This window comes from Panthera tigris, chromosome A3, assembly GCF_018350195.1.
Source record: "Panthera tigris isolate Pti1 chromosome A3, P.tigris_Pti1_mat1.1, whole genome shotgun sequence".
NCBI lineage: Eukaryota > Metazoa > Chordata > Mammalia > Carnivora > Felidae > Panthera > Panthera tigris.
Window position 1 is genome coordinate 96,894,484 of NC_056662.1, and position 13,121 is coordinate 96,907,604.

Below are 13,121 nucleotides of genomic sequence, written 5' to 3' on the forward strand. Positions count from 1 at the left end.
CTTAATAGAAAATCATTTAATTAATAGAAAAGTTAATTAACAAATAGTTAATATTAATTAATAGTTTCTATTAATTAATTAATAGAAAATCAATTAATGTATTTCTTTACATAAATAAGCTGAAGAAGAGCAATCAAGTATTTCAATAGATGCATTTAAAAAATTTGATAAAACTCAACACACATTCATGATAAAAAAAATCTCAACAAATTAAAAATAGAGTGGAGCTTCTTCAACTTGAAGAAGACATTTACAAAAAATCTACAGATGATACCATATTCAATGGTGAGAAATTCAAACTTTTCTCACTAAGATCAGAAACAAGGAAACATATCCCTTCTCACTGCTTGTTTTCAACATCGAAAAGTATCCCTTCTCACACTTGTTTTCAACATCATATTGGAAGTCCAGTCTAATGCAATAAGGCAAAACAAAATAAGGGCTACAGATTGGGAAAAAAGAAATATAAAAGTGTTCTCAGATGACATAATTGTCTATGTAAGAAATGTTAATTCCATTGGAAATTAACCCTTTCTTACCTTCTTTATGTCTTGCAAGGTAGCAGTTAGAAGCAACATTTTACTAGAGTATCAGATTTGCAATGAATATTAGGAGAGAATAAAGTGTTTCTTCTGGCCTTTGGAAATAGTAGGCCAAACTTCCTTATTTCATACTTGATGAAACTGATGCCTAGAGAGGAAAGTGACAAATAATGACATTAGCAATGCAGTGTCACTAAGTGTGCACCAGGACCAAAAGGTTGTTATTGTCCAGTATTAACCTGGTCTATCAAACTCATGTTGGGAACAACTGAAGATGACAAAACAAAACAAAACAAAACAAAAACATAAACAAACAAACAAAAAAAACTTCTTCCAGTTAAAATATTTGCTATTTATAGTAGCCTTCTGGACGCAGTCTTTCTTACTTGTCCCACTAGTGATTCTTGAGAAAAGAATCAGATTTGCAAACTCTTGCTACATCTCTGACCTCTTATTAAAGCTGCAACAGTTAAATCCATCTACTTAGGAGGCTAGCTCTAAGGGACCATGTAAAGAGAAATGAGGGAAGTAATTTGTCATGCAACACATCTAGTCACCATGGAATATTGACACACTCATTATCACTCCACGCAAGTTACCCACATGCCCAAATGGGCACTTTTGTCATAGAGCCCAAAGGGGTAAGTGCATTTTGCTATGGAATTTTAACATCTTAGATCTTTAATTTCACTTTAAAAATCTACAGATATTAATCTATTTACCAATTTCCTGAAGGCTCGGTCTGCTGTGAGGTAGTACTTTCTCTGGGATGACAGCATATTTGCGAGGGAAAAAAAATACATTTGGTAACCAAAACACGTGGGTCACAGTCTACTTGTAAGAGTAGATAAACAAAAGGGCTTACAGACTTAATGATCTTGTTCATTCTCTCCCCTCCATTTACTCTGATTACTTTATGCTTATTTTAATTTAATCAAACAGTACCTGGTTGTATATACTATTTTGTTTTTTTAGACAAGGAGACATAACATAAACACATATTCATCGACAGAGATATTGGTTAAGAGATTTATTTGTTGTCCTCATCCAATAACTGGTATGGTAGACAACGATAAAATACAGAAGAATTTTTAATTATTTAGAGTGTGGTAAAATTAGCTGTTTTTCTATTTACCAGAATAAAGTGGACATTGGCTTTCTTTGGTATCTAAGTTCTTTGATGGGGTAGATAGTGGAGTGTACACAACAGAAGAACCAGAAACATGAAGTTTTAATAGCCTCACAGCCATTGAGGACTATCCCCTGCCTCTGAAATAACACAGCTTTCAATGCCATTTATGAAGGTTTCTAAGTATGGAAGGGTGGAATCCAATCACAGAATAAACTCAGTTATTGATGAGCATGCTGATGGGTTGAGAAGAGAAGCCCAGACTCACAGTAAATCCTGTGGAGTTCATTGTGGAACTACAGTAAAGGCAGACATTCCTGCTTCCAAAGGTAATGATTTGTCTCCTTACCGATGATACCAGATATTGCTCACTCCTTAATGTGCAACCAGTGTAAACTAATCTGAGTCAATATAATTTTGTTTGTTTATTTATTTAGTCATAAAAGGACAGCACAATAATCTATATTCTGCTATCAGTGGTGAGCTGACAAAAATGAAATAGTCCCAGTGTTTGGTGAAAGTTGGTAAAAAGTTGAAATATGAGGATATATTACTGGGCAGATGGGTTTCTATGGCAGAATATTGCTTGAATGTGTATAGGTCACACAGCAAGCTTGAAAATGTGTCTGTGACTGATAGATTATGAAAAGAGGAAGGGAAAGACTGAAGATATTGCAGAAATCTTGTTTCCTCTCCTCACCTTCTCCACTTCATCCCTAGAGTAATCAGTCCCTCAGTAGAGAAGGGGGTGAAGAAATGTGTTTGAGAGCTTCATGTATTATTATATTTGTATGTATTATAATGTCTTACTTATTATAATGAATACAGTAGGGAAGATCATTGTTATTGACAACTACTAGTTTGAAATCTATCAAGAGTAGTAAAGAAAATATAAAGAGATAGCTGAAACAGGTAGAGGACTGTGTGAATGGTGGAAATAAATAGCATCTATTTCACTGGTAGAATAAGGCATCCCTCTACCCCGACAAGTGCACGCTAGACATATCAGTACTGCTCTTCTGCTTACAGATACTGGTTTTGAAAAATGTACACCTCATGTTTTGATCTATTTTAGACTAGATTTTTAAATAAAAAATTGTGTTTCAAATATAATGTGGTATTTAAGCAGCTAAGTTGTTAATCAGTGGTAAAAGACACAGGCCTTGGGGAAACACTGTAAATGGTGCCATGGACCAAACGCTTGTGTCTCTCTCTCCCTTTGCCTAATTAATATGTTGAAACCTTAGCTCAGTGTGATGGTATTTGGCGGCGGGGCTTTTCTATGTACATTACATCTTGAAGGTGGGGTCCTCATGATTGGATTAATGCCCTTAAAAGAAGAGGAAGGGGCAGGAGAGCTCATTCTCTCCAGGAGTACAGGAGGAAAAGCCATGTGAGCACACAGATGGAAGGTGGCTGTCTACCAGCCGGGGAGCTGGCTCTCACTAGTCACTGAATTGGCCAGAACCTTAATGGTGTACATCCCAGCCTCCAGAACTGTAACACATAAATGGTTGTTTTCTGAGTAACTCAGGCTGAGGTATTTTGTTATAGCTGTCTAACCTGACTAAACAATTGGACTTTGGAAAACAAAAATAAATTAGCATGCAATTTTTTATTTGTTTCATTACTTCTCCATTTTTCTACAGCTTAACATCCTATTCATCTCAATATTTAACATGGACTAATATACAACGTTTTGTGTTAGTGATATTGTAGGGGGAAATGATATGGCAGCATTAAACTTTGAAGAATGTATGGAATTGAAATTAAAGCATAATAATAGAAACATAATTAAAATAATATGCATTGAAACAAAAATTGGGTTGTGAACATTTACAAATAAGAATTGCAATAATTGTACATATATCTACAATCATTAACTACATTATAAAATATAAAGAGATAATTAGCAATAATAAGAACCTTCATTCTAAATGGTCTCTTGATAATTTTGTAAAGATCTAAAAAAATCACCAAAATACAAACAGTTGTAATTTCTAGGTGGAAGATACAGAGTAAATTTTAGTTTTCTATTTATATTCTTCCATGTTAAAAAATCTAAAATGTGTATATATTTAATCTCATATTTAATAATTAGAGATGAATAAATCACTTAATCAGGTTTTTAGTCTGGTCACATATCTGATTTTCTGCTTTCAAGATCACCTCTCATCCCATACATCAAAGTAATTTATGTTTGAATAGTTCTTAGATATCTGCAATTTGTCTTGTTGCTTCCTTGAGGGTAGAGACTATGACTATGCTTTATTCTTGCTAATATTCTCTGTCGTCAGCATTCACTAGTTGATAAATACAGGAATGAATAATTACATATATTGATGCTTTAATTCCCCTAATCCAAAAGCCTGCGTTTACTTCACATTGCCCACAGGCTATAAAGTCCATACTTTGCAAAGTCTCTAGATTTTCTTGCTAGATAACCACTCCATGTTAAATTTAAATTTTATTCACGTGATGGTGATTAGTTTGTGCCCTGGTACATGTGTATTTTTATACTGTTGGGAACATTCTACAGGAGAGTGATGCTAGCCTATCTCAAAAGGCCCTATGGAATATTTTCAGAATACAATTTCATACATACAAAATCCCATCCCAATACAAAGACAGTCCCAAAAAAGAAATTTCTTTCCAGGTGAGGAAAACTAATATGTACACATTAAGCTGTTCCTAGTTGGTAAGACTTAGGAGGAGAAATTTTTAGCTAAAGCATGTATCTGAAGATGCAGAGAAGTTAAAACCTAGGAACAATGCAGGGATTTATATGTGGTCCTGCTGTCTTTCACCTTCAGCAAAGCTAGCTTTGTTTTCCTTCCAAATGTAGTAAAGGTACTGAGCAACACATTTTATCAGGCAGCGTCCAACCTCCTGGTGGAAACTCACCATTCACATGCAAGCTTGTCTGAGACAGATGTCTTTAGCCATAGCATAAAATTAGGCTGCTCAAATTTAACATTTGACTGTTTCCATAGTTTGCCCAAAAATGTGTTTTAAAGTTGATTTCTGACTTTATAAGAATAATAAAACCCTTAACTGAATACATTTTTCTTTTCTCTACTTCTTCAAATTTCAGTCTGTAGTGTAGGGAAATGGCAGGACTTAATTGCTTAATATGGAAATAATAAAAGTGTACAAGTTGGTATGGGCCAGGAAGAATAGTTAAGACTACCTATGATGCGCATTTCCTCCTTTTATGTTTTTCTCAACCTCTTTATCGTTTTCCTGAAAACCATCCAGTGTCCTCAGATGTCTTGCCTAACTAGACCAACTTACTCATTGTTTTATCCTCCATGAAAAAATGCCCATTTCTAAAATTAGCACTCCTTCCAAAAATATAATTTTTTATTAGTTTAGGTTTTAACCAATTTTTGAGAACAATATTTAATTAATACTAAACTGCTAACATCTCAAATATTAATTTTAACCTGTTTTCTAAGAGAGAAAAGTTATGTTATATACAAAGGTCTATTAAAATATTAGGTATTTTCACATAGCAATATACATTCTAGAAATCTGTTAAATGAAATGATATTTATACATTTGTTTATTAATTCATGCAAATATATATGAATATGTATTTCAGGACCGTTTACAATATTTAAATAAAACACATCATTGTCCAGGAATAACTAAATAGGTTTCAACACAATAATACTATGTGCAATTATGTAAAATTATGCAGAATTATGCAGCAGTTAACAATTATGCTTATTAATAGTTTGTGCATTCATTAAAAATTCACATTTCATCTTCAGAATGCTAAAATGTATTAATAAAGTTATTATAATTATAAAACTTCATATATGTGATTATATGAAATCTAGAAAATTTATAATTCCCTAAATAGTAATAATTAATATATTCTGTGAGTATGGGTTATTTTCCATACTGATACTAAGCTCATTTAACAATTTCTTTTTCAGAAAAATGTATATTTTCATTACATGCTATGATAAAACTTTATTTTCCAAAAAAGCAGCGTGTATTATAATAGAAAGTGAGTACAATGTATGAAATAATACATACATGTATTATCCATAAGATTTTAGCAACTATGGTTTTGTGTATTCTATAAAAAGATGCATATGAAAGTAATTATAAGGAAAAAAGAACAATGCTCTTTTGTAACCTGCTTTATTAATGTGATAGTTTTGTAAAATTTCCTGCATGTCATTAACAATTATTTCCCAGAGACTTAGGTAATTTATATATTAAAGTCTGAACCATACTAGGCTAGTAGATTTCCAATATACATTAAAAAACAAACAAACAGGGGCGCCTGGGTGGCTCAGTCGGTTAAGTGGCCGACTTCGGCTCAGGTCATGATCTCGCGGTCCGTGAGTTCGAGCCCCGCATCGGGCTCTGTGCTGATAGCTCAGAGCCTGGAGCCTGTTTCAGATTCTGTGTCTCCCTCTCTCTGACCCTCCCCCGTTCATGCTCTGTCTCTCTCTGTCTCAAAAATAAATAAACGTTAAAAAAAATAAAGAAAAATAAAAAACAAACAAAAAAGTTTTCTCTAGGAATAAATTCTCAAAGAGGGGTGGATGAGCCAAAGGGCATGCTAACTTAGGGCTCTTGCTTTACTTTGTACTCCTTTCACTAGAAATATTAAGTAATAATTGGTTTAACTAGCCACAGCTGAAAGTTCCCACTCATCTAGCCAAGTACCAATACTGGATGATACCATAAAAACAGCCACAGAAACAAAAGGAGAAACAATTATGGTATTTTTTTTTTCTAGTTTGACAAAAAGCTAGTTACTGCTTCAAGTTCTATTTCTTTTATTAGATGTAAATATGGATATATTTCACTTGTGTATTACCCCTCTCTCTTTTTTTTATTTGGTGAACTTCCTTCTCATATCTCTTACTAATTTTATGTTAGAGTTTACATTTTTTCATACCAAAATTTATGGGACACTTGGGTGGTGCATTTGGTTGAGTGTCTGACTCGGTTTCAGTCCAGGCCATGATCCCAAGGTTGTGATATCAAGTCCAGCAATGGACTCTGCACTGGGCATGGAGCCTACTTAAGATTCTGTCCCTCTGTCCCTCTCCCCAGCTCATGCTCTCTCTCTTAAAATAATAATAATAATAATAATAATAATAATAATAAATCAGACAATTTCATACTAATTTTGAATATTTTTGGTGGATAATAATGTAGTTTGAGATAAAATTTGTGTAAAAAATTTTTTATTAAAAGATAGCCATGCTCATTTGTTTATGTATTGTCTAGGGCTACTCTCATTCTATAACCTGTAGAATAGAGTATTTGTGACAGACCTGTATAACCTGGAGGTGGAAAATGTTCAGCACCTGTCAGAGAGAAGTTAAAAATAAGGGGGAAAACGTATGTACACACACACATTATAAAATTATGTTTAATCTTCATCTTTAAATGTTTCATTCAACTTATTCTTTGATATCATATTCTTGTACCTAAAGTATTTTTTTTAATTTCTTTAGATCTGATCTGCTGAAAATAAATTATCTATCTAACTTTGTCTACAAAGTTTTTTTTTCATGTTGTATTTTTTTTTTAATTTTTTTTTTCAACGTTTTTTATTTATTTTTGGGACAGAGAGAGACAGAGCATGAACGGGGGAGGGGCAGAGAGAGAGGGAGACACAGAATTGGAAGCAGGCTCCAGGCTCCGAGCCATCAGCCCAGAGCCTGACGCGGGGCTCGAACTCACGGACCGCGAGATCGTGACCTGGCTGAAGTCGGACGCTTAACCGACTGCGCCACCCAGGCGCCCCTTGTATTTTTAATCAAGACTTTACGTTTTTAGAGCAATTTTAGGTTGAGAAGTAAGTACAGAGATTTCCCATATATCCTCTGATGCCATCCACATATAGACTCCCTACAGTATCAATCATCCCTACATAATAGTACATTTGTTACAATTAATAAACCTGCACTGAAACATTGTAATCACCCAATATCTATGTTTCACTGTTGGTTCTGTACATTATGTAGGTTTGGACAAATATATAATGACATGTATCCATCACTATGGTATCATATACAGTATTTTACAGCCCTCAATATCCTCTGTGTTCTGCCTTTCCATACCTCCCTCCTCTGCAAACCTCATCTTTTAAATGTTTCCATAGCTGTGCCTTTTCTAAAGTGTCATAAATTTGGAATCATATAGTATGTAACCTTTTCCAGATTAGCTCCTTTCACTTAGTGATATGCTTTTAAGTTCCCTTCATATCCTTTCATTAGTTTGGCTGCTCATTTCTTTTTAGTGCCAAATAATATTCCATTGTTTGGATGTACCACAGTTTATCCATTCCCCTACTGAAGGACATCTTGGTTGCTTCCAAGTTTCAACAATTATAAGTAAAACTACTATGAATGTTTGTGTGCAAGTTTTTGTGCTGACATAAATTCTCAAGTGTTTTGGATAGATACCTAAGAGTGCTTATCCTATGTACTAGGGTTGGATCGTATGGTTCCTTAGGTACCACTGCTGGATTTTGTAGTGATAGTGTGTTTAGTTGTGTAAGAAACTGCCAAATTATCTTTCACAGTGGTTGTACCCCTTTGCATTCCCACCAGCAGTAAATGAAACTTTCCTTTGCTTAAGATCTTCACCAGCTTTTGATGTTAGTGTTCTGAAATTTGGCCATTCGAATAAGTGTGTAGTGTTATCTTGCTATTGTTTTAATTTACATTTCCATGATAAAATAGGTTGTGGAATATCTTTTCATATGCTGTTTTGCCATGTGTATACTTGGCTTGGTGTCTGAATCTTTCATCTTTTTTTGTTGTCGTTACTGTTTAGTTTTACGTGTTCTTTGTATATATTGGACAACAATCTTTCATGGAATTTGGCAAATATTTTCTCTCAATCTGAGGCTTGTCTTCTCATTGTCTTCACATTGTCTTTCATAGAACTTGTGTTTTCAATTTTAATTAAGCCTAGATAATTGTTCTTTTTTTTTCATGGATCATGCCTTTGGTGTGTTATCTAAACAGTCACCACCATACCCAAGGTCATCTAAGTTTTCTCCTGTGTTATAGTCAAGGAATTTATACTTTTGTGTTTCATACTTAGGTCTATGATCCATTTGGAGTCATTTTTTGTGAAGAATGTAAGATCTGGTTCTAGATTCTTTGGGGGATTTTTTTTTTTTTTTTTTTTGCATGTAGATGTACAGTTGTTCCAGTACCATTCAGTTTGGAAGACTGTCTTTGCTCCATTATATTACTTTTGCTCCTTTCTCAGAGATCAGTTGACTATATTTCTGGGGGTATATTTCTGGACTCCCTACTATATTCCATTGATCTCTTCATCCATTCTTTCACCAATACCACACACTGTCTTGATTACTATAGCATTATAATATGTCCTGAAGTAGAGTAGTGTCAGTTCTCCAACGTTGTTCTTTTCCTTCAATATTGGGCTGGCCATTCAGGCTCTTTTGCCTCTTTATATAAAGTTTATCAGTTTGTTGATATCCACTATATAACTTGGTGGGATTTTGATGGGAATTGCATTGAATCTATGTATCAAGTTGAGAAGAAATGACATTGTGGCAATACTGAGCCATCCTATTCATAAACATGAAATATCCATCCATTTATTTAGTCCTTTGATTTTATTCATCACAGTCTTGTCGTTTTCTCAGATCTTGTACATATTTTGCCAGATTTATACCTACATATTTCATATTTTTGGCTGCTGATGGGAAAAGTTCTGTGTCTTTAATTTTAAGGTTACACTTTATAAAAATTCCTGGTACATAGAAAATCCATTGACTTATATATTAACCTTGTATTAGAAATATTTTATGATTTGTTATGAGATTTCTACTTTGATTGATGTGTTACTTAGAGGTGTGTTGTTTTTAAAAGAAAGAAAGAAAGAAAGAAAGAAAGAAAGAAAGAAAGAAAGAAAGAGAGAGAGAGAGAGAGAAAGAAAGAAAGAAAGAAAGAAAGAAAGAAAGAAAGAAAGAAAGAAAAAGGAAGGAAAGAGGAAGGAAGGAAGGAAGGAAGGAAGGAAGGAAGGAAGGAAGGAAGGAAGAAAAAGAAGTGTGTTGTTGAATCTCAATGTATTTTGGGATTTTCCAGCTATCTTTCTGTTACTGATTTCCAATTTAATTCCTTTGTGGTCTGAGAGTAAGCATTGCATTGTTTCTTGTATTTTAAATGTGTTAAGGTGTTTTATGGCCCAGAATGTGGTCTGTATTGGTGAATGTTCCATTCTTCAAAAGAATGTATATTTTGCTGTTGTTGGATGAAGTACTTTATACATGTCAATTATATCCAGGTAATAGCTGGTGTTGTTGAGTTCAACTGTGTTCTTACGGATTTTCTGCCTGCCAGATCTGTCCATCTGTGACAGAGGGGTGTTGAAGTCTCTAACTTAGATATGGATTCATCTATTTCTCTTTGAAGTTCCATTAGTTTTTGCCTCATGTGTTTGGTGGTCTACTGTTAGGTATATACACAGTTGGGATGGTTAGGTCTTCCTATATAATAAACATTTTATCACTGTTGTAATCCCCTGCCTTTATCCCTGATAATACTTTAGCTCTGAATTCTGTTCTATTTGAAATTGATATCATTAATTTATTTTTTAAAAAATAGTATTAGCATAGTACATCTTTATTCATGCATTTGTTTTTAATTCATGTGCCTTTTTATTTAAATTGGATTTCTTATAAACACTATATTGATAGGTCTTCTTTTTGATTGACTGTGAAAATCTTTGTCTTTTAATTGGTACATTTAGGCCATTGACATTCCAAGTGATTATTGCTATCCAATATACAATTGAATTGATATCTATTATATTCATTACTGTTTTCTATTTGTTGCCTTTGTTTTTATTCCTATTTTTGTCTTCCATTATTTTTTCTGCCTTTTGTGGTTTTAAGTACATATTTTATGATTCCATTTTCTCTCCTTTCTTAGCAAGTCACTTATATAGTTGACCCTTGAATAATATGGGGATTAGAAGCTCCACAAACCCACCCCTCCACTGCACAATTGAAAATTTACATAAAACTTCTATGCCCCGAAAACAACTACTAATAGTCTGCTGTTGACTGGAAGATACACAATAACATAAACAGTCCATTAACACATTTTATGTATATGTATTATACACTACAGTCTCACAATGTACAAGCTAGAGAAAGAAAATGTTATTAAGAAAATCATAAGGAAGAGAAAATATATTTATAGTACTAAAGTCTAAAATATCCATGTATAAATGGACCTGTGCAGTTCAAACCTGTGTTTTTCAAGGATCAACTGAATTTGGTATTTTTTTTTTGTTTTGCTTTTATTTTTAACTCTTTTTTGGGAGGGACAGGAAGTAGGTTTTATTGGTGATTAAGGATTAGGCAGTGACTGAAACTGATGACTTTAGGAATGTAGGGCCTGCCATTTCTCTAGGGCCACAATTAGAATATATTTGACCCCACAGCCAACCACGATGAGCTTCTTTTCAGCCACCATGTCTTCAAATTCATTCATATTAAACTTAGTAAAGCCTCTCTTCTTGAAGATGTGGGTCTTCCAGCAGCCAGATAACTTGAACTTGACCCTGCATAGGACCTCTGTCCTTGTTTTGTGGTATGGAACTGGTGGATCTGATGGTTTGCCCAATGGGGATCTTGGCCACTGTACTCTAGGGCCAAAGGCACCCCACATATCTGTCTGGGGCCTAGAATGGGATCAACTTGAGGTAAGACATAAATGTCCAACAGAAAGGTCCATCTCCATGTACTTAGGCCAAGCCATATGAGCAACAGACTGCATATACTACTAAGGAAGCTGCTGTTTACAGTCATTGGACATCTAAAAAGAGCCTGGTTGGTTTAATTGGCTGCGGTTTGTTTTTGTTGTTGTTTTGTTTCTTTTGTTGTCGTTTTTAAATTTTTTTAGTGTTTTTCCTAGAGTTTTCAATGTACATTTTATAGGCTAATCCAAGTCCACATTTAAATAATGCAGTGCTAATCATGGGCAGTGTGAGTACCTTACAATAACAAAATAATCCTAATTTCTCCTCCTGTCCTTTGTATCATTATTATCATTCATTTAACTTAGGCATAGATTATGTAATCAAATACATTTTTGGTATTATTATAATTAACACATTGATATCTGATCAATTAATGATCAGAAAAACAATTTTTTTATTTAACTTTACATATCAATTCTTTGATACTATTCCTTTTCTTACATTTGTCTAAGTTTCTGACCTATATTTGTTTTCTTTCTCTAGAGAATGTATTTTAGCATTTCTTGCAGAGCAAGCTTATTGGCAAAAATATACCCTCAATCTCTGAGAAAATGTCTGCTTTATTTCTTTTCCACTTTTGAAGAATAATTTCCAACTTGGTAGTCTTTTTTCCTCCCTATACTTTAATTATGAGTGCAATTCTGATATATGTCCCTCTGTAGGTAAGGAGTTTATTTTTTCTCCCTGTGGCATTTTTTCTATGGATTATTTCTATGTATCTGATTTCCTGTAGTTTGAAGTGAAATTCCAGGTGTAGTTTTTGAGGGGCATTTATCATGCATAGTAGGATTCCTGAGATCTCTGGATCTCGGAGATTCCTGGATCTGTGGTTTTGTGTTTGATATTAATTTGGGGAAATTCTCAGACATTATCATTTTGTTTTTCTTCTTCTGGTAGTCCTATTATGTGTATGTTACACATTTTGTATTTGTCCCACAGTCCTTGGATAACCTGTTCTGTTTTCTTTTGTTTTGTTTTTTAATCTCTGTTCTCTTTTCTTTTTCGTTTTCAAGGTTCATTGATATATCCTCTAATTCAAAGATTCTGTCTTCAGCTATGTCCTGTGTACTATGGAAGGAATTCTCGTAGTTGTTTTATCTACCTCTCTCTTTGCTTGTTTTTGTTTTTTTAGTTTATTTATTTTGGGAAAGAGAGAGAGAGAAAGTGGGGAAGGGGCAGAGAGAGTGGGAGACAATCACAAGCAGGGTCCACGCTAGCAGTACTGAGCCCTACTCAGGGCTCAAACTCATAAATGGCGAGATCATGACCCAAGCTGAAATTGAGTCAGAAGCTTAAGGGACTGAGCCACACAGGTAACCTGGGACTTTGTACCTCTTAAACCCTTTCACTGATTTTGCCTATTCCTCTACCACTCTCCCTCCCCTCTGGCAACCACCAATTTGTTCTCTAAATTTATGAATCTGGTTTTGTTGTTGGATTTTTTTTTTAGATTCCATATACAAGAGAAATCACATGGCATTTGTCTTTTTCTGGCTGATTTACTTCATTTACTATTATAGCCTCTAGGACAATCCATAGTGTTGCAATTGGCAAGATTTCTTTCTTTTTTATGTTTGAGTAATATTCCATTGTGTGTATATATATATATATATGTATATCCCACATCTTCTTTATCCATTCATCTCTTGATGGACACTTAGGTT

General features: G+C 34.0%; 1 pseudogene; it reads right to left on the reverse strand.

The window, feature by feature from the left end:
* Positions 1 to 11,426: 11,426 nt before the first annotated feature.
* Positions 11,427 to 11,547, reverse strand: LOC122237516 (annotated as a pseudogene).
* Positions 11,548 to 13,121: the final 1,574 nt, after the last annotated feature.